The sequence below is a fragment of the Ailuropoda melanoleuca genome, chromosome 5 (assembly GCF_002007445.2).
Source record: "Ailuropoda melanoleuca isolate Jingjing chromosome 5, ASM200744v2, whole genome shotgun sequence".
Lineage (NCBI taxonomy): Eukaryota > Metazoa > Chordata > Mammalia > Carnivora > Ursidae > Ailuropoda > Ailuropoda melanoleuca.
The window spans coordinates 88,019,531-88,038,919 of record NC_048222.1 but is presented as its reverse complement, the minus strand read 5'-3'; the positions used below and the strand labels follow the sequence as shown (position 1 = coordinate 88,038,919).

Here is a 19,389-nt window from a genome sequence, read left to right as displayed (position 1 = left end):
TTGGAAAGAAAGAATTATACTTTGCATAATTATATGCCATGCCCACCAACACTGTAGAGTGTGAGCTCTGTGAGGGCAGGGACTGTCTCATTTATTTTATATGCTCAGTATCTGGCATGGTACTTACAATAAATGCTTAAAGAATGTATCATTCCTAATATAATAACTTCGCTAATTAGACAAGCTTGTCAACCCTTAATTGTTCACAATAAAATAAATGGGTAAAGTCATAGATAACTAAAATAACAGGCAATTAAAAATGGTTTCATCAGGTTTGGGGAATTAGCGAGAGTCCAATATAACTATATACTTTCTCACAGAACTTCACATTTCCTATACTATGTTACTAACTTAGTATTTCTGTTGGTGACTCCTGCTTAATTGTACAGTAAGAATATTCCTAAATTTCCTCAGATAATTTACAGAGCAGAAAATCAGTTTTATAAAAAATGTTTGACTGAAAGGAGAAATCAGACTGTAAATAATTGTTATCATATAATTCATTTCATCTTCTAAATAATTCAGTTTGGAAGGTATTGCTATATCTCCTTATTCTATACATGTAGGCCTCCATTATATTTCTCCATGTTATCTATAACATGGTAATATACCAGTGTATTATTTGTGACAAAACTAATGGCACAGAGAGGTTACCGATGAGGACCCTGAGGCTAGAGAGACAGTGACACAGCTCTCAATCACACATGGCTTGTTAGTGGCAGAATTGGAGCCTGAGTTGGCAGTTTCCTGACCATGGAGCATTAAGGCCTCATGAAATTGAATGGGGCCAAAACTAAGGAAATGGGAATGCAGTGCCCAGAAATGATGTGGGAAAATAGTCTGTACTTTATTTATTAGCAATATGAGCAGCAAAGGAGTTGCAGTCAGATTTGCATTTTCTTTTGTTTTTTAGATTTGCATTTTAGAAATATCTCTCTGGCATAGCATAAATGGAAAGGAACAAACAGGCGAGAAATGATAGGGCATGTCCTAAGATGGTAATATGGGGGCAAAGGTAAAAGGTAAAAGGGATGGACTAATGAGATATTTTAATATATTCTTTCAATGAGTAGAGAACAGAGTTGGTGGCCTAAGGCAGACCTGGGATTAAAAATTGGATTTTCCTAGCCTGTGAGTAGCGGCATTTTCAGTGGCACTTTTTACACATTACTGCCGTGTGTTCTTTAATTTTGTCTTCTCAGATGGACTGGAAGCTCCATCTATCTTGTTATAGCTTCTGTGTTTAACACAATGCTCAACACATAGTGAGCACTTAAAGACTGTTAATGAATTAAGTGAATATTTCAATCTGAGATGTTTCAGGAATGAGGCAGTATCTTAATGGATATTTAACTCTTTAGTGTCAAAGCTTTATCCTTCAACTTGATAGCATCTAAAAATATATTATTCAGATTCAGTGTCATAAACAGTATGATGACTGTAAGTTTTCTTTTCCTCGATGATTCTTATTATCCAGTTGTTTGGTTACTTTAATTTTCTTGGGTTGTTAGATCCTTGAGAGTAGCAAACTGCTATATTTGTCAGATAATCAAGATAATGCCACTTTACCAAGACTATTGCCAACCTCCCAGTTAAGAATGGGGTGTCATATAATTCCACTAGTCATGAAAGATGTAAAGAAATTTTTTTGCAGCCTGCAGATTTAAGCCTTGTTTTTAGAATAATTTTCAGAAGCAGAGAGTTAAAACCTTTAGGTTTCAGAAAGTTTTCAGCAATTCCGGGCAATGTAAAAGAAGTATAGAGGAAGAAATCGTCCTTATTCTCAGATACAATATTAACAGGTTCTGATCTGGAGTATATTTTTTGCTATTATGAAATCTGTGCTCTAAAAACAGATCAAATGATGCTGGCAAGAATAATTTACCAGATGAAAATAAGGGAAAGAGCAAGAAATATTGATCAAAGAGAAAGTGTTACAAATAAAAGGTTTTTCCCTTGAGTAATAATAATAAAAAAGATGGCATTTGAACTGAGCATCTAGCTGATAATTTGGACTACTAGCAAACTTCTATTTTCTAATGGGTTAGATACTTAAATTGATCTTGGGAAAACGTTGTTATTTGCACATTTATTGTAATTTAATTGTTCCTTATTATATGCTCAAAAGTATTTTAGAAATTGTAGGTATTACAGAAAATTTATTATATCTCTTGGATTCAAGGCAAAACAGGTATGTTTTATTTTTTGAAACATTACAAAGAGCAGTAAAAGTAATATAAATATACTATAATGAATCAGAAGAATGTTAAGTATAGGATTAGGAAATCTACTTTATGTCCCTAACATTATGTAGACTGACTGCATCTGTACCGTCTCAGACTGAAGGGTTCCAACACTATGTTTAAAGACTTAAAAGGGAAAAGATTGCTCTGTTTCCACAGTGTTTTCAGTTTAAATAAAACTGAGGGGATTATACAAGCCAGTTAGAGATTGCATGGCTAAAGTATAGGGTAGCCTCAGGCTTTACATGGTACCTCTCTGTCTTAGGCCATTTGGGCTGCTATAACAGTGTCATACACTGGGTGACTTATAAACAACAGAAACTTATTTCTCACAATTTTGGAAGCTGGGAAGTTCAAGATCAAAGCACCAGTAGATTTGGTATCTGGTGAGAGCTCCCTGTGTTCTAACTTGGCAGAGGGGGGTGGGGAAGTCTCTGGGGCCTCTTTTATAAGAGCACTAGTCTCATTCATGAGGGCTGTACTTCATGACCCAGGCATCTCCCAAAGGTTCCACTGACAAATACTATTACACTGGGAGTAGGTTCCAACATACGAATTTTGAGGGGATTCAAACATTCAGTCTGTGTCACTCCCATAATGAAGAAGGACATGTGTGAATCTGCATGTGTGAGTGTATTTGTGTCTGAGAATACGTATTTGTGTGTAACTCAGACCAATGCTCCTGTCCAGGAACATGAATAATTGAGAGCTGACTATATTATGATTAATAGCATTATATCACAGAGTTACCATTAACAAAAGCTGAATCATAGCAAGGACTTGGAAATCTCTAAAGTGAATAAATTAAAACTGCCCGTATGAGTGAGGATGCATGAATGTCTTTTATAGGCAGAATAGTTGGCTATCACTATGTGCTTGATACCATTCTGTGCAATGAATGTGTAGTATCCCATTTAGTGCTTACAAGAGCCCTAATAAAGTTGGTATCACCTGCCTATTGCAGATTAAGGAAAAAAAAAAACTGAGGGAAAGATAAGTTAAATTGCTTTCCTGAAACACACTATTTGTTAGAGTCAAGGCAGGGTTGGACCAGGATGGGCTGGTGTTATTAGAGTTCTAAGGTTCTGAAACACTGTTATTTTCTATCTCCCAGGAACTCTTTGATGAGTTAAACCAAAGAACATTTGTGAAACAATGGTGTGTAGAGCACCAGAAAGGTGTCATGTTAATTTAGTAAGTGTCTTAGGATCCAACAATAATTCCTGAAGCTAGCTAGAGGGGTTCTTCACTGATTTCAAGCGTTCATAGAACTGATGGCATGTGAGGAAGACATCAACCATGAAGAAGCCTATAGAGTTTATTGAGGAGAGGCATAGATCCATTTTCAGTGTCTTTATTGGTAATGAGATATAATATGTTTTAATATTATATGAGCATGGTGGGGGAATAAGACTTCACTAAAACAACTATTTATATTTTTGTTCTTAGTTTAGAAAATGTATTTTATAACATGCATGATTTAGTTGACTTTATTAACTTAGCTGTGAGGTTTTTGGTATAATCACTATATCATTTATGTTGTATTTCGCATAAGGAAGGTATTTTTCTAATTTTTAGTTTGGAAAAAAACCATATTTTGTCCATCATTTTAGATACTCTGGCATTTTTTTTTCTTCTGTTCTTAAACCTTAAGCTTTCTGAGATTGCTCTTGCACAGTAGGTAATTCATGACTTATAATTATCATTTGAATAATTAGTATCTCAGTTGTGAAGTTATATCCAAGCTGGAGTTCCCCATTTACCCAGCCCTCCAGGTCTCCACAGCTGTAGCTGAGTCCTACAACTCCATCCTCCCTTCCCACACCCACACCACCCTGGAGCTCTCTGATTGTGCCTTCATGGTAGACAATGTGGCCGTCAATGACATCTGTTGTAGAAACCTTGATATTGACCACTTAACCTACACTAACCTGAATAGGTTGATAGGTCAAACTGTGTCCTCCATCACTGCTTCCCTCAGACTTGGTGGAGCCCTGAATGTTGATCTGACAGAATTCCAAACCAACCTCGTGCCTTATCCCCACTTCCCTCTGGCCACATATGCCCTTGTCATCTCTGCTGAGAAAGCCTGCCATGAACAGCTTTCTGTAGCAGAGATCACCAATGCATGCTTTGAGCCAGTCAACCAGATGGTGAAATGTGACTCTCGCCATGGTAAATACATAGCTTGCTGCCTGTTGTACCATGGTTATGTGGTTCCTAAATACGTCAGTGCTGCCATTGCTACCATCAAGATAAGTGTACCATCCAGTTTGTGGACTGGTACCCCACTGGCTTCAAAGTTGGCATTAATTACCAGCCTCCCACTGTGGTATCTGGTGGAGACCTGACCAAAGTGCAGCAAGCTGGGTGCATGCTGAACACCACCTCAGCCATTGTTGAGGCCTGGGCTCACCTGGACCATAAGTTTGACCTGATGTATGTCAAATGTGCCTTTGTTCACCGGTACATGCATGAGGGCACGGAGGATAGTTTTTTTGAGGCCTCTGAGGACATAGCTGCCTTTGAGAAGGCTTATGAGATGCTGCTGAGGGTGCAGGTTTTATTCTAAGCAGGCAAGGCTGAGGCAAGCATTTGATTACAGAGAAGAGTCTTCCCCCTATGGCTTTTAGCTGTTAGGGAGCAGGACAATATTTACCATTTGGAAACTGCAGTGCAGCTGGTTTTTGCATGGGCAAAACTTAATAGTGAGATTCTACCTTTAGCTAACGTGCCAGATCCGGGTAGGCAGTGTGGATCAGCTGCCCTAATTTCTGTTCTTTTCTTGGGTTGTTTTGACTGACTTCACAGCCAAGAGAGGAAGTGACCGATCCTGAATTCATGAGGTTTGTTCACAGCAAAGGAAGCCAGGCACAAAAGAGTATATACTGTCTGATTCTATTGATAGGATGTTCAAAAGCCAGGCATAACTGATTTATGATGACAGATACCAGAATACCTGGTTTCTTTAGGGGGTTATCAACTGAATGGAGGCTCAGAGGAGCTTTCTGGGGTGTTGAAAATGTTCAATACCTTGATCTAAGTATTGGTTACTCAGTTACATACACAGATAAGAATTGATTGAAGCATGCACTTAAAAGTTGTGTACTTTATTATATCTCGGTTAAAAAAAAAAAGAACTTATCTGGATATAAATGCACATGGAGGACTTCTCAGTGAAAACTTAGCAGCATGATCAATCTAAAGTATTTGCTTTTTTTGGTCCCTTAATTCTCATATGATATACAGCCTACTGGGGGAAAGATCTTGTGAGATTCTATAATATCTTATCATTTCCACGTTTATTTTTAAATTTTTATTTATTTATATTTGATGCATTCTTTGTCCCTTTTGGCTGCTCTGGAGACCCAGCTAAGTAAGTGGTTTAAGAGACTCCTCAAGTGTAGGGTGCTCACCCTACTATATTCCTGAGTGTTTACCACACGGCTAGGTCAATCCAAGGTTGGTGCTTTAGATGTCCCATCTTCTAGTAGGATGAACCCTCTGCCCCTGGGTCTATTTCTCTACCAAACATAAAATATATATGCTATATTGCAAATTTCTGCATATAGATAGCAATTATCTAAACCAGAGTTTGGCGAACTTTTTCTTTATAGCGCCAGATAGTCAATATTTTATGCTTTGTGGACCATATGGTCTTAACTTTTTGTGAAAGCAGCCATAGACAGTACATAAATAAACGAATGTGGCTGTGTTCCAATAAAACCTTATTTACAAAATCAGGCGGAGGGCTAGATTTGACCTATGAGCCAGATTAGGTGGACCAGCACCTGATCCTCCTGAAAAATTGCAATCATTCTAAAAAATTGACAGGGAAGAGATTATTCCATCTTTTTTTGTTTTGTTTTTGCAAATAAGGAGACCGAGGCTTGGCGAATTGCATGAGCTTGCTGGTTTTTCATGGAGTAGTGAGTGATTTCCAGCTAGAGTTCAGATGAAAAATTATATATTCATGCCACTGACATTCTGTAGTTGTGTTTTAAGGCCCATATAGTGAGGGGCATGTCAGGTAGTGCTTAGCTTTCAATTATTTATATTCAAGAAATATTTTCTTACTTGAGCAGTGTTGTATAACTTCAGGTCTTGAAGCATCTTCCTAGCAGGCTTCTAGATGAGGTTATAATCAAGCAATAGGAAATTTGTGGATAAATAGCAAATCAGAAATCAAAGCTTAGATTCTGGTCTTTTCCAAGCTAGCTGTGTAACTCTAAGCTACTTAGCCACTTTGGAGGAAGCTTCATGTAGGACTTATTCCTAGGTATCTAAATTTTAAAAGAGGCTGCCAAGAGGAGACAGCATTCTCACTTAATTTAATGGAGCCAAATGGTTCACAGATAAAGGAGACAATTCAGAAAAGCATCTCAGATCAAACTGTATCACTATCTTTACCTTGTTAATTAAGATGTCCATGTGACTATAACCACACCAAGTGATGCGAAAGTCCCTGTCAATCACATTCCATCCTTCTTAAGCCAGTAACAGGCTAAAGAGAGTGTTTTCAGATCAAGAGATAAAAATAGTCATTGTTAAATACTCTATCAAAGGATGCGAATACATATATCCTTCCCCTCAGTTCTTCTGAGCTCTACCCAAGAATTAATAGACACTCATTTGTTCCATACATATATAAAAGAACTGACAGGCTGTTGTTTGAATTGTTGCCTTATTGCTTTTATTAAATTTTATTAATTAAACCATAATTCACAAAAAATGTATTCCACACTATGCTGACTCCAGGGGCTGCATGTGAATAGGTCATTGTTACTAACTTTGCTCTTGGGATGCCTCTAACCTTTCAGAAGATGTAAAGTGTAGAATAGGTATTCAGGAAAAAGGAAGGAGAAAATGATGTTTTGTTGTGTAAATTATCTACTCTTTCCTTGCAGCAAATATATTTTAAGGGAAAAGTATTTGCTATTACACTGTCCTTCATTTTAAAAGAAATGCAATACCATTTTTTTTCTTTGAAGAAGCTTGGCCAGTTTGAACATCACAGAGTCACCGAGGACCTCCGTGGAGAAGTGAGACATAGGAAAGTAGGGTGGCAAAGGAGTGATGGAAATCTTCTTTCTTCATGAGTTCACTTAGGGCCTCATAACTTTCAGGTAGGGCCAGCCCTGCAAGACACAAATATTCCTCATCTGCATCATCTGAGGGCATCTTGCTGGAAACACATTCACTATCTTTGTTCTCCTCCAAACTATTCCCCATCTGAGGGATCTTCCTTATGCGTAAATCTGATCATGTCCTTCAGCAGTTTTAAAATCTTTCAGGGGGCATCTGGGTATCTCAGTTGGTTAAACGTCAGACTCTTGATCTCAGCTCAGGTCTTGATCTCAGGATTGTGAGTTAAGCTAGGCATGGAGCCTACTTTAAAAAAAAAAAAAAGGAAAAGAAAAAAATGCATCAAGCGTTCCTTACTGCCTAGAAGAAAAGGTATATACTCCTTAGCTTGGAACATCATCTTTTCATGATCTGGCTCTCCTCAACTTTCATTATGTTCTGTTTCCACGTGCATCTTGAACTGTAGCCATTCCAAGTGGATTCTTGCTCTACGTGCCAAACTAGTTCCAGCCTCCGTGCCTTTGCCCATGCTGTGACTTCTCCCTAGAATCACATTTTTCTATGCATCTCGGTAAATAAGCAAGCGCTCTGGCTCAGACATCCCCACCTTTGGGAAAGCTTTTTGACTTTCTTAGCCAAAGATAGGAATTTTCTTTCCACTATGTAAGAATGCCTGCAAAATGATACATTTTCCTCTCCCACTAGAGTTAGTGCCCCCTTGGCAAGGTCTGTTCACTTTTGTATCCTTAATGCCTGATATGGTGTAGAATTCAATATATGTGTTAGAAAACATGACTGACTATTTTATATAGGAGAAGATAATTTTAGATTTCTAACATAGTGCTTCATAATATCGATATTACAAATAGCGTTTTTTTCATTTTTTTCATGATTTTTAGTTTCACTTTAAAAATTTATTTTTTATTGAGGCATAATTGACATGTAACATATAATTCTTTACATGTCTAACATAATGATTCAATATTTGTATATATTGTGAAATGATCACAGTGAGTGAATATTTATCATCATACATAGTTACAAAAATTTTTTTCTTGTTATGAGAACTTTTTAAAGATCTACTTTTTTAGCAACTTTCAAGTATGGAATACAGTATTATTGACTATAGTCACCATGCTACACATTCCATCCCATGACTTATTTATTTTATAGCTGGAAGTTTGTATCTTTGATTCACTCCACCCATGTTGGCCCCCCATGCCCACCTCTGGCAACCACCAATCTGTTCTCTGTATACAAATAGGAGTTTTTAGAGCATAAGAGAATGTCTCATTCATTGTTGTATTTCTTTTTTTTTTATTTAAAGATTTTATTTATTTATTTGACAGAGATAGAGACAGCCAGCGAGAGAGGGAACACAAGCAGGGGGAGTGGGAGAGGAAGAAGCAGGCTCACAGCAGGGGAGCCTGATGTGGGGCTCGATCCCATAACGCCGGGATCACACCCTGAGCCGAGGGCAGACGCTTAACCGCTGTGCCACCCAGGCGCCCCCATTGTTGTATTTCTTATACTAACATAGTGCCTGGTGCTAACACTTAATAAATATTTGGTGGATGAATGGAGGAGTGAGTGGTTAAATTATGTGGTATAATGATCCAATGGATGCCCAGGGCTCAACCTCCATTTATCACTGTATTTGACAAGAGAAACCTGGAAGCTGTCGGCAATGCCAAAGACTCAGAGCTCCTCTCTCTTTAGATGAATGTCTAATGTGATAACAAAGGGAATCAGAGCCATTGCTCAAAAACTAGCCTGGGGTTAGATAGTAAAACATGCACTCATGAAGTCCTTAGTTCATTTGTTTATTTATTTAACAAATATCTATGGAACCATGAATTCTAATCTTAGAAGCTTATTAGGCCAGCTGTGTTTAAGAATTCAGATTTTCCAGATTTTATAATAGTAATGTACCATTTAGCATGTAAAATGGGGTCTAGGGCAGCCCTGTGTAATAAAGCCCATTAATAGTTCTGCAGAAAAGTGTATTTACATTTACAATACATTGTGGGTAAATGAAAACTGTAAATAGGCTTATGCCAGTTCAGGTCAGGCTTTTACTTCAAATGAGCAGGTCAGATCAGTTTTTGATGCCAACTGTGTTATGAAACACTTTCCATTTTCAGAGCTTTTCGGGTTTTGGAATTGTGGATGAGGGATTGTAGAACTGTAACAATGTTCCTCTGAAAAAATATTCCTCCAGAAGAAGAAATTTAGAAAAATATCCAACAAATGTATACTCTATCAGTGATTCCCAATATGGTTTATCAAATAAAAGTCATCTCAAGGAATATTATTAAAATCCAAGGAAACAATGAATTTAAATGTACTTTTTATTAAAAGATAAACCTTGATATCCCATGTGCTATTCTTAGCCAGTAGCGAAGTAGATCTAATTAGTAGGATAGAGGGTTTCTAATTCCAGAGCAGCTGCTTCTTGCGTCTTTACTATGGGAAAAGAATCGGTGAAGGGCAGGGCAAGGGGGCAGCTGTAAAGGAAAAAAAGGAAGTAGCTACAATTAGAGATTGTACTTTTCGAGTTCTGGTAATTAAATTTGCACTGTACCTGTGAATGCTCCACCATTATTTCTTTTTCCTGTCATTTAACGCTGGACATTCCTTTATCTATGCAGGGTCCATTTCCTCACAGCAAAAAAAAAACAAAAAAAAAAACAAACAACAAAAAAACCCAAACTGATACAAGGAGCAACTACACTGTGTATACGGCAGAGAACAATATCTTCTCAAAAAATTTAAGCCTCATTGTCCCCGTCCAGGTGGTGTCTAGTGTCATACTACTAGGCAAAACCCTCATTAAAAGCTATTACAAAAAATACCTCATTTTTCCTTCAATTGTTCTGGTTTCTAAAACTCTCTTTCTCTCTTTTTTTCTTTTTGAGAGAGAGAGAGAGAAAGAGTGGGAAGGGAGGGGCAGAGGGAGAGGGAGAGAAAGAATCTTAAGCAGATTCCACACCCAGCACAGAGCCTGAGGCAGGGCTCCACCTCATGACCATGAGATCATGACCTGAGCCAAATCAAGAGTCAGACACTTAAACCAACTGAGGCACCAAGGTGCCCCTAGTTTCTAAAACTCTTTAAACTGTTCATCCCTAGTCTCCAACTCTCTTGGCTTTTGTGGGGAAATGAAGATTCTGTAGTTGAGCTACTTTTTTGAGGAGCTTCTTCAGACCTTACCAAGGTATCCTGTTAAAAGTTTCACAGAGAGGAGCTTGAGATACATGTAAATCTCGCATCCTCACATGGATTAGGATTATGTGACAGTCTAATGGTACAGAGTGCTTTGGGTCTCTCAGTCTCTTCCTCCCGTTTCCTCTTGTCCTTGTTTTCTCTGTCCCTGGTCACCCCACTCTGTGTTGCCTGCCCTGGCCTGCTCACTCCATCCTGTCGACCTCATGCTCTTTCTGCATTTAGCCTCTGCTTTGATCAATAATGGTTCATTAACTGAGACCTTCAGGATTGGCCTGGAGAATATCTTGGGTCTTTTACTAAAACAGTATTTTCCTCCTTTCACCATCTGCATGGAATTGTTACTCTCTCTTCTGAGGTTTTTCATAAGACCAGACAGCTGAATCTCCTTGTTTATGTTCATATGGGGTTAACCATGGCAAGGGGAAGAGAAGGACCTTTTCCCACCATACTTACACTTAGAAGGGGCAACAGGGAAAAGAGATACTACCCATCTTTGTCTAAATATTCATACAGAAAAGAACGACAGCATACAATTTATCCTCTCCCCCCACCCCTACCCTTTGGCTTGGTCTTCAACCTCTTAATTTGCTATGATGGTCCTGAGACTACTTTTAGGAGAAAAGAAAGGATCATCTGTCTTCAGAGTGTTAGGGCATAAGGCATGTACAGAAAGGGAACTTTTAGAATTTAAGCATTATCTCCAATTAAGGGATGAAGGGCTTTGCCCTCATATATGGATTTCAGGGGTAATAGGTGGATGATCAAATTTCGCAGGGTTGGGTGATCTTGATACAACCAAAGACATGCATGTATGTGTGAGGCTGGCCCTTGAGGAGAGCATATCTCTGTGGGGTCCCAGCAAGAGCCAGCAGTAGAAAGTGTCATTGCACTGGAAACAAGTTCATACTCAAACTCTTTCTAGAAGGTGTCTGTTATTATTGGACACTTATTAAAATCTGAGCACCACGACTCCCAGGCCTCTTACAAGCAGAGACTTTAGAAAAAGGCCCTTCGGGAGTAATGAGAGCAGCAGTCATTTATTGAGCACAACAATGCCAAGTACTGAGCTAAGCAGCTCACATGGATTCTTTAATCTCATCCTCACAATGCTTCGGTGAGAGGGGGACTATTAATATCGCTCACTGGACTTACGGGGCCACTGAAGCCAAGAGAAGTTCCGTAGCTCCTACAACGTCACATGGCTGCCCAGTGGGGGACAGGCAGGCTGTCCACAGAGCCCTAGTCCCAGCCCTGTAGTGTGTGTGGTGGAAGAGAGCTCTGAATCCTAGCCTTTCACCTGATTGTGTGCCAGTTGAAGAGGGCAGGGGGTAGTGGCAGCTGAAAGAGAAGATGATCTTACTTTGGTCTTTTGACACATTGAGCTGGGAGGACAGTCTCTATGTTCTTTGTGTAAACAACTGTCTGACAAAAATGCACAGATCAGTGAAAGCAAAAATGTTAAATAACCCTGCAGAGTGCAGAGAGCAACAAAGGGAATGAATGACCTTTCTTTAGGTTTTGTTGATCACTGGAGGCTGAGTTACTTGTTTTCTAGACAAAACAGAAAGCTGGGGCTAGGGTGGGGCCTGAAGTCTGCCACATAGACTCTGACATTGTTTTCTTTCCACATCTTAACAAGTTTGAGAATGTGAATAGTTGAACAAGAAAAGCAGGATCCAGGTCCAAGTGAGATAGGAAGGAGCAAGTGAAGGAAGTGGAGCAGAGGTGAGAGCTGAGGTCCTCCCAGGAAGGAGGTCTGTGGGCTCTTGACTCTCCTTATGGGTACAGACAATTATGCTTTTTCTGTTTTATATAAAGTGCTATAATACTGGAGGTTCAATTGTCTCTTTCAGTTAAGACTACTGCTCCTGAGAAAGGAAACTACAGATGTTGGCAAGGATGTTGAGAAAAGGGAACCTGTTTTCACTGTTAGTGAGAATGCAAGCTGGTACTTGCACTCTGGAAAACAGTATGGAGGTTCCTCAAGATGTTAAAAATAGAGCTACCCTATGACCCAGCAATTGCACTACTAGGTATTTACCCCAAAGATGCAGATGTAGTGACAAAAAGGGGCACCTGCACCCCAATGTTCATAGCAGCCATGTCCACGATAGCCAAACTGTGGAAGGAGCCGAGATGTCCTTCAACAGATGAACGGATAAAGAAGATGTGGCATGCATATATATATACACACACACATATATATATATATATATAAATGGAATATTACTCAACCATCAGAAAGGATAAATACCTACAATTTGCATGGATATAAATGGAATTGGAGGGTATTATGCTAAGTGAAATAAGTCAAGCAGAGAAAGACAATTATCATATGGTTTCACTCATATGTGGAACATAAGGAATAGTGCAGAGGACCATAGGGGAAGGGAGGGAAAACTGAATGGGAAGAAATCAGAGAGGGCAACAAACCATGAGAGACTATGGACTCCAGGAAACAAACTGAGGAGTACAGCAGGGAGAGAGGTGGGAGGTGGGGTAACCGGGTGATGGGTATTAAAGAGAGCACGTGATGTGATGAGCACTGGGTGTTATATGCAACTAAGGAATCGTTGAACACGACATCAACAACTAATGATGTACTCTATGTTGGCTAATTGAACATAAAAAAAAATTGCTGCTCCTGAGCCCTTTAGGAATGGAAATTCTAACCCAAACATGGGTGGAGAAAATCCTGGGGGAAACTAAGGTCTAACAGAAGCTTAGTAGAATGGGATGTATGAAAGCAGCTGGTCAACATGAGCTGGATACTTTTCTATGGCCAGAGAGGGAGGAAGGGATGGAAGATGACTGGGAAGGAAATCAAGTTATTGTCCTGATTCTGCTAATGAAAGACCAGCACGAGAAGACCAGTTCCTCAGTTTCCATTCTTTCCAAGCTTTATGAATTTCACAAATAAAGTCTATTTAGGTACTTCTTGTGCAATTTTTATAGCTTAAGACTGAAATCTCTTTTGAGTAGGAGTCAGTGTGAAGCTGATAGGCACTGACCTGTTGTTGCATGTGTCCTGTCAGGAAGTCAGCATCACTCTGTGACCATAAAACAATACTGAGAGACATTCTGGTGGCTTATGGCAGAGTTAAAAGTGCATAAACTTTGGCATCAGCAGCCTGGGGCTCGAATCCTGGCTCCACAAGTTACTACTTCTTTGTCTTCAGTCACTTTCCAAATCTCTCAGAGCCTCACTTTCCTCATTTTGTAAATGGACATAAAATCTACCTTGAGTGATTGGCATGGAGATGAAAGAAGATGAATAGAAGTGCCAAGGTGTTCAGTAACCCATGGGTGTTGGTATCAGTGAGCAGATCTCTGACAGAAGCAATATTTAGATACAGATTGGAAGCTCTAACTTAGAGCTAGCAAAAGGAAACAGTACACAGATATTCTAACAATCATTTATATTTGATGTAGAATGCATCGTACATCTTTCCTCAAGCCGATTTACCTTGCTAATTACCCGCCACTCTGGATAATATGGAATTAGCTTCTTTCTCAGCCACTGAAGATGGCTTGTTTGGTAGGATGGTGGCCTGGAAGCATTCTGAGTAGTTTGCGAATAAATGTGCTCAGGGAATTCAGCTACAGTAAGAGTAATCCCCAAATTAATTATCTATAAAGAATAAATCCTTGGAAGTTTTTTTTTTTTCCTAAGGTGTTCATTGATAACTCTTAGTGTTTTTCTCACTTCTCATGTGCTCTGTTATCTTGGCAGAACCAAAACAAGTTTTCTTCCCCTGCTCACAAATTGCAATATGATTTTGTCTCTTTGATGTTATATAGCATGTTGTATCCTCTCCCATAGGCACCAGGAGATTCTGTTTTCTGAGATTTCACTTTATCTCTTCTATAACATCCAGGAGAAAAATGAAAGAACAGCAGAGTGTTCTCATTTATCAATCCTTTTAATGTCTTCTCTTTTGCTTCTTGGCAGTGTGACCTCTTATCTTGGCTCTGTGACCTTTAGGGTTTAGATCATCATTGTCCTAACCAAAGTAACACACTTCCAGTGCTTTGGAAATTGAAAGGCACCTCATTTGTTTCCATTCTAGTTGGAAGAAATACTAGCTACATGATGCCCTTTCATCTTAATAAGCAGCAAACAAACAAATAGAGCCTGGAATGTTGCCTTCATCACCCATTGCTTGCTTCCTACTTTGTAATACTGGGGTTGTAAATTCTGTATAATACACTTGAGACATTGTATAAACCACAGTAATTACCATAGAATGAGCCTTCCTCTATCACTGGACTGGTAAACAGCTACACCACAAAGAAATTGGTTTTGAGTCTGTATTAGCCCTTCAAGCTCATGTTGAATACGTAATTCACACAAAAAATCACAAGCCTGAGCCATTACAGCATCTTAGGATACAAACAAGTGGCTTGTGTGGATGTGAGTGGGAACAATTACCACCACCATATATGGTAACATACCTTAAGCTGAAGGGAACCAGGGGAGATGGGACTGCCACCCTCCCTGTGGCCAGATACTGGTATTCCTTCTCAAGCATTGTCCTCAAAAGAGCCTTGAGGAGAAAAATGTAAGGCCATGAATTGATCAAGTCTTTGAATTTTCCCTGGGATGAGGCCACTGCCTCTACTTTATAGTAGTTACCTATAAAGAAAAGTCTGGTTTTTAAAGTGAGTGTAGAAAATGAGTATATCCTGTTTTAAATACAGATGCCCTATTTGTAAACTATCTTGTTGTTCTGGTGTGGGGAGGACAGCTCTGCCCCATGAGCCTGCCAGGCAGAGCCTTGTTAATGGCCCATGGTCAGACCCGAAATGTCATGCATAGGATTTCGACCTGGACTCAGACTCAGTCAGTTACTATGTGCTTTACGTAGAACAAGCCATCTGCTATCGTGAATATATCTTCAGCCCTTTACAGGAAGAATTCAATGCCTTCGTACTTACAGAAGGTATATTATTTCCATTACATGCCTTTGCATAGTCAGTATTAAGTAGGTATTATCCCGTTTCACAGATGAAGAAATGGAGGCAGAGAGTCCATAACCCAGCCAGTGTCATACAGCTGATCAATGGCAGGACCAGAATTTGAATTCAGATCAGTTTGACAGTGAAGCCCATGCTCTTTCCTCTGGGAAATGTCATGTGTGTGAAGTTCAAGGAAAAGACTAAATTAATAAATTATCGTCTCCCTCATCAAAAAAGCTTATACTCTCAGTGAAATAAGACTTATAAATAAGTCATAAAAAGAGATTAAGTAAGTTTAATTGCATACAAAAATGTCAGTCGACTTGTTTAGACTATATACTTCACTTGGCAAGCTACCTTGTCCTGCCACACAATATGGTTTGTACTGGAGAGCAGAGAACTGGCAGACGACAGCCTGGGGCCGAATCTAGTCTTGCTCATCTGTTTACATACCATCCGTGACTGCTTTCTTGGTACAGTGGTAGAGGTGAGTAATTGCAACCAAGGTCGTATGGCTCATAAAGCTGAAAATATTTACTATCTGGCCCATTATAGAAAAAGTTTACCAGCCTCTGGTGTAAAGTATAAAAATGAACAAATAGCAGTAATGAACACATAACGAATGAATATAGCAGAACAAGCCATCTGCTTTCACGAATGTCTTTAGTTTACCCCTTTACAGGAAGAATTCAATGCCTTACTTAGTTCTTGCAAAATATATTATTTCTATTACTTGTTATCAAAATGATCAATAAATATATATTTGAAGACTCTGGCAAAATTATATAGGTTCTAGATTGGTTTATTAATTGGATTGACTCATTTCTTGCTGTTTCAAATAGTAAGTTTTGTTGAAAAACTAAAATAAAAAATGAACAGGAGAAACTTCAGCATGCCTCACTCTTAACATGTCTAATTTTGATGAAACCAATAGCCAAATGCAAAATGAAGCAGGATATTATCCTTAATAGCTGGAGTTCACATCTATTTACTTTACATATGGGATAATATTTTACATATAGGTTGCATTCTCTTGGCTCTTTATCAACAACATCCTTAACTACCTGAAGACTTTACATTCTTTAGCCTGATGACTGGTTTTCATATTTCATGTAATGATTAGCCAGAGGGGAAAACAGGAAATAAGGCAACAGTGTGACACTGTGGAAGTGGCTCAGGGAGCCTGGAGTTCTAATCTTGGCTTTGCAGCTCAGTGGCTAAACCAGACATTTAATCTCTCTCTGCCCTCATTTCCTTTAACCTGCATGTGAGACACACAGCTTGCGTGTGTGGGAGCAGGGCCTCCAAATTTTATTCCTAACTACCTTCTGCTGAAAAACCTATTGTACCTCCCCATATCCTTGGGATCTTTAACAGCAGAATGAACCCACTTGAGTTAGTAATTTCAGTATCTGTTTAGAGACTGTTCTGAAAGACTGTTGGCCTCTTCCTGGCTATAAAGTGGGGGTATTTTAGGAGGCTGGTTGGGCTGAACCAGGAAAAAGGGAGGCCATGTTGTGTTAAGAACTAAACTCTTCACCTTGTGTAAGTCTATTGTTCCCTGTAAGCCTGGTTAGGGAGAAATGGGAAGGCCACCTGAATTCTCCGTTTCAAGAAGTGTCTGCTCCATTCAGTTGACCAATCAGCTTGGCTTGAGTGTCCAAATCACCCAGTATGGCCTAGTCCAGTTTCTATCACATATAACTGGCCACCCTGACACTGTTGGCCTTTACCTGTAAGCTGCCTGCTCCAATGAGTTTAGAAGCTTAATTCCCTGGAGTCTGTGGATACCTAGCTTGAGGACCCCCTTCTTAAGTGCTGTGGTCACTGTTCTTTCTCTTTAGTGTTGAGCTGGGCTCTCAGCTTTCCTTTTAGGGTTGTTTCCTTAACCCCCAACAGTATTTCTAGTCCTGATTTTTTCTTAGGCACAAGGGGAAACCGGCCTCATTTGGCTAGTCCTGGTGACGTCTGGTGGGTTTTCAGTTTTCTCTTAGGACAATTCTTCATATGGCTGGGAAAGAACTTAGTGTATTTTCCATAAGGGATTATTTGGGAGTTGCTAGTTTAATGTTTTTCAGTTCTTATGTATCAGAGACTTTATTGGCCTCTTATATTATCTGTTGCTGAAGGAGGTGTATGGAATTTCTATGAAATCTAGATTTGTCAATTTCTCTTTGTAATTCTGTCAATTTTTGCTTTGAAAAAATTGAAGCTACAACTTAGATGCACGCAGGTTTGGGATTGTTATATCTCCTAGTGCAATTTTCCTTTTTATTAATCTTTCCTTTCCTACGAATTTTTTTTTGTCCAAAAGTCTATGTTGTTTTAACACTTGCTTGGTATATCTAGTTTTTTTCCCCTTAGATTTAATTCACTTTACTTTGCTGGTAAAAAAAAAAAAAAAAACATGGGCATGGTCACAGCAGAAATCTGAGTTCTCTGCAATGTCACTAAGTGTGGCTCTTTAAGATGATCAGGGAACTCCGATCAGAAGACTAATCTTTCAGAGGTCGGAGTGAGAGACGGTGCTTTAGCGAAGTTACCCAGGGTGGCAGCAAAATACCATTGATCAGCAGCAGCCTGTTGGGTGGAGGAACAGAAACACTGCCACTATGGAAAGAAGGGATCAGATGCACAAGCACAGAATCACAGCGCCCAGCCACCTTGCAAGCAGAGAATAGGGTTTGCTGGTTTGTTTCCCCAGGAGTCTTCCTGAGATAATGGATGCTTTGCCTAGATGATGACGCCATGAATGGCAGTTACTACTTCCTTGGAGCATTTGACATCTAGATTAATGAGTCATTATGGTTCCAAATGACCCCTTTTATGTCTCTGAAAGACTGCCTTCTTTAATATCTCATTCTCAAGAAATGGCCCCAGAAGGAAGTCAAGGAAGAAAAAAAAAGATCTCCTCCAGGAACTTCATCATGTCTTTGACCAGATGGCTCAGCTTGGTGTCCAAGATCAGCATCTGTTCCTATCCTTGTCCTCTCTGCCTGTCCTAAGAACCAGTATCATCTATGGTCTTTAACCCTTGGTGATTTCTTGGAGAAGCCATAGTGTACCTTTTCCATTAATTTATTTTCACCTTTCTGTGTCATATGTTTTCAATATGTCACTTTTAGCTCATAGCTGGTTTGGAAAATTTTGATTAAAAAGTATCCTGTGAACTATCAAACTTATCCATTCATATTTATTATGATTATTAATGCATATGATTTTATTTGTTCTTCCTTCTGTGTGTCTTTATTTTACCATTCCCTTTTTTTGGCTGCTTTTTATTTCTCCTTCCTTCCTTCTCTTTATTCCTTCTTCTCCCTATTACAGTTTTGATATTATACATGTTATTTCTATTTTTGTGGTAACCTTTAAAATTTTAACATGCATGATTGACTTAAAAAAGACCAAAGTGCTATCTCTACCTTTCTTGAAAACTTACAATGTTTTAATTCTACTTTCCTCAATCCATTTTTAATATTTTTTTTTCTCCCAATATTTTAGGTCTACCTCATTTGTAACCCTCCCTTAATTTTTAATTAATTAATTAATTTATTTATTTATTTTTAGAATATACTTGGTACAGTTACTTTATGTTTACCAATGACGTGGCTTACTTTTCCTTCAGGTTATTCCTTCCTTCTTTGTCCAATTTTCTTTGTCTTTCAATTCTTTCCATAAAGATCTGCAAATGATAAATTTTTTCAACTTTGTTTTTCTAAAAATATTTATTATTGCACTGTGATTCTTCAATGAGAGCTTAGCTGGATATAGAATTTTTAGGACTTTGAAGACATTATGAATGTTGCTATTGGTAACTAAATATCATAGTTTTGCAGGTAATCTGTCTTTCATTCTTTGTTTTTGTTACTTTTAA

The 19,389-nt window shown here is 38.8% G+C and overlaps 1 pseudogene; it reads left to right on the top strand.

The window, feature by feature from the left end:
- The first annotated feature begins 1,003 nt into the window (after positions 1 to 1,003).
- Positions 1,004 to 14,548, top strand: LOC100483257 (annotated as a pseudogene).
- Positions 14,549 to 19,389: the final 4,841 nt, after the last annotated feature.